The following is a 3541-nucleotide window of genomic DNA, read 5'->3' on the forward strand; positions in this document are numbered from 1 at the left end:
GAAGTTGCTCTTTGAAATGTTCTGTTCAGCATTCTTTTATCATTTCTTCCATTTGCTTTAGTTACATTTCTACCAATGGCAGGATTCAGAGTCTCTTAGATGTCCACTTTTGTCATTCTACCTTTTGTGTCTTGTGGAGGACTTTGCTTTCTTCATACATGATGTTATTGATGTCATCACACAGCTGGTCCAGTTTCCTGCTGTTAGTGTTCACTCAATCCTATCTGTTCTTGAGATGGCCTTGCCATTCATGTGGGATGGATCTCAGGTTATATTTGTGCTCTCACGTAGTTGATTCATTTCTTCATCTTCATGGCCCCAGCTTCATTTTTGACTGCACATAATGACCTCCTCCAAAATCTCTTAAGTTAGGGCTTATGTCTCAGCACTAAGTTTTTTGGATGTTACACATAACTTTCCAATGTCAAAAACAAAACAAAAACCCCAAACCAAAAACCACTTCCGGAAATGCCTTGAGATCATGTAACAATGAAGTTGTTCATCTTGCGCTCTGGTAGGGTGCATTGGAAATTGCATTACTTGCATGCTTCTAAAGATGGTCCAGGGAGGAGCAGTGTTTTAGGGCTCCCTGGGCATGTCCTTGATGGACAGGACTGTAGGTTGCATAATCAGGAGTCCTACCCTAGCATCTTGCTCAATTGCTTCATTTGAAAGTGCCAAAGTCTTTAGAACATAAACTATGTGTCCCAATCTTGGTCCTCCTCTGGCTTCCATAATCCCCCTCTTATTGTGATCAGTGGTCTTACAATTACTCATGAATTTGTACAGCTGCCTGCATTCCAGGACTTAGTGAAGTAAAATCCCGTGTTTGATTAGCCTGATGGTATGAAGACTTCATGGGAATGGCAACCCTAATGTGTCTGCATCTTTGTGTCCTTCATAAACGAAGGCACTTTGTCCTTAACTTATCTTGGTGTTAGGGTCTCTTTTGTAGTGAAACACTTGTCCAACTTCTGTAGTGGACTTGATTTCCGTGGATTGCACAGGCAGAAGTCAGTCGTGCATAGCTGCCATTTATTTTGTTCAAAAAGTTTGATGGAATGATGGAAGAGCTGAGTCCAGCCCTGGCTAGCAGATTCTCTGTGTCCCGAGATTTGAACGGATGTGCAGCCTCACACCCGCTCCTGTCCCAGTACAAGCCCAAGTGCAGTTCCTTGGAGCAGGATGAGCTGCACCGTCGTTATTTGAACTGCAGAAATACAAGCGACTCGCCTCTGTGAACCAGGCCAGAAGGCTGGCTGAAGATGACTGGACTGGAGTGCAGAGTGAGGAGGAGGAACACAGGAAAGATGACGAAGACATGGATGTTGACATTGACGAGAAACTCCCCTAGCACTTTGCCAATCAGTTGATGCTCTCTGAGTGGCTGATTGATGTCCCCGCGGACTTGGGGCAGGAGTGGATTGTGGTCTTGTGCCCCGTTGGAAAAAGAGCGTTCATCGTGGCCTCCAGGGGTTGCACCAGCACCTACACCAAGAGCGGTTACTGTGTGGACAGGTTTCCTTCCCTCCTGCCCGGAGGCAGCAGGCAGAGCTCATGGACACCATTGTGCACTGCATTCACAGCGAGGTGCAGCAGACCTACTACGTTCTGGACCTGTTGTGTTAGCGGGGACATCCCGTTTATGACTGCCCCACTGATTTCTGGTTCTACTGGATGCATGTGAAGTTAGCCGAGGAAGGCGACCTGGGAGAGCAAACAAAGCTCAATCCTTTTTAGTTTGTGGGGCCCAGAACTTCCAGTGCACCCCAAGAGGCTGTGTGAGGTGCTGGCCACACGCTTCCCTTTTGAGGTGGACGGGCTCCTCTTCTACCACAAGAAGATCCACTACATCCCGGGCAGCATCCCCCTGGTGGGCTGGCTATGGCCTTACATGGTGCCCCTGGTCTGCAGACCACCCAGCAAGAGTACGCAAGGCACCAGCTTCTGCAAATCAGCCAGGAAAATTAATACTGTTATTCTTTAGAGTTAGTGAATGTTGCAGGGTATAGCATTGATAACAACATCCTGGTCAATAAAATAAAAATAGTACCATCATGGCTAAAACATTAAAGGGAACAATGATATTAATTAAAATGTTTTAATTTTGATTACATAGGAGCATATTTTACAATAAATGACTACTGGGACTCTCTGACATGAAAGGGGGGAAGGAGTCAGGTTATTCATCAGTCAACAAGATTGCCTTATTGTGACCAATGTTTGTCTAAAGTATACTTGCAAAATTTACCTTGTGATTTCCCGAATCCTTCTATCACCAAGACCATATTTTCCAACTGTTTTCCTTACCTCATTGTTTCCTAATTTCTCACTCCAATTACCAATAATTATCTATGTGGCTTGACTACATGTTGGGTCAATTTCATACTGAAGTGATTGGAAAACTACTTCAGCGTCTTCATTAGTGATTCGTGAGGAAATTTTACTCATCATTGTATTGACAAGACTTTCTTGTACTCCCATAGATACCCCATCACCCAGAGTGTTGTAGTTCAATACAGATCTCCAAGTTCAGTTTGATGAACGCACCATTATGCCTCTTGAGTTTGCCTTTCCTGTAGAGTTAGTTAGCCTTGGGATGGTTTGATTCAATATGCAATGACCATATTTCCTACTGATCTTTGATTTATCCACCTCACCAGCTGCTGAGGTCTATCATCGGCCTGCCCATATTGGGTTCGAAAACCTTAGGGCCAACGTACGCAGAGGAAGTAGCTAGACTGAAAAGTAAGCCTCACATGGATCTTGAGAGCCTCTCCCACTGTGAGTTGATAAGAGGAGTAACAAAGCCAGAAAGCTCCCTTCTGAGGAGCTCTGGGTGCCATGACCCAGTTTTGGAGGGCAAGGACAACCAGTGTAGTTCTCCCAGAAGTCTGAGCAGACGTCTCGTATCATTCACAAGTTAGGATTGCTCTTGGAGCAGATTGATCAGCATAAGCAGCAGGAACCCACCCAGGCTCCTGGACCTGGCCATCCAGAGTGTGTGGCAGGATGAGGCCTCAGCCATGGCTGTCCTGGGGTCGCTACTCATGAACTCTTCCCACCACTGTCATGCAGCTGTGGTCGGTGGATACAGACACGCAGCGAAGGCCACGGTAGTGTCCTGGCTTTTTATCCTGCTCTCGCTAGGGGCTCTCATGAAGTCTTGGCATTCTCAACAGGATATTTTGATATCCTGCTTCCCAGATGATTCCACACAGGGGATGTGAACTCTGAGTTGTGGATATATGCCTGAACACTGACACCAAGTTTTGGAGAGTGTGGTCTGAAACCCAATCCATTGCGTCCAGTAACAACCCAACCCAGGACTGTGACTCTCAAAGGGAAGGATCCCATAGCAGGAGAGAAGCCTCAGTGTTTGGCCTCTATGTATTTGCTCACAAGCATTTGCCTTCTTGAATCAGTACCAGATGAATTGCTCACTATTATCATTACAAGAGTCAACTGTGGAAAGACCCTGCCTACCCTCTGCTGTCAGGAGTTAGCGTTTGAAGGAGATCTGTCACAGCTTCTGATTATT

At 45.9% G+C, this 3541-nt stretch overlaps 1 pseudogene; it reads left to right on the top strand.

Moving 5' to 3' along the window:
• Positions 1-1064: 1064 nt before the first annotated feature.
• Positions 1065-1987, top strand: LOC142434761 (snurportin-1 pseudogene; annotated as a pseudogene).
• Positions 1988-3541: the final 1554 nt, after the last annotated feature.

Source organism: Tenrec ecaudatus, chromosome X (assembly GCF_050624435.1).
Source record: "Tenrec ecaudatus isolate mTenEca1 chromosome X, mTenEca1.hap1, whole genome shotgun sequence".
Taxonomy (NCBI): domain Eukaryota; kingdom Metazoa; phylum Chordata; class Mammalia; order Afrosoricida; family Tenrecidae; genus Tenrec; species Tenrec ecaudatus.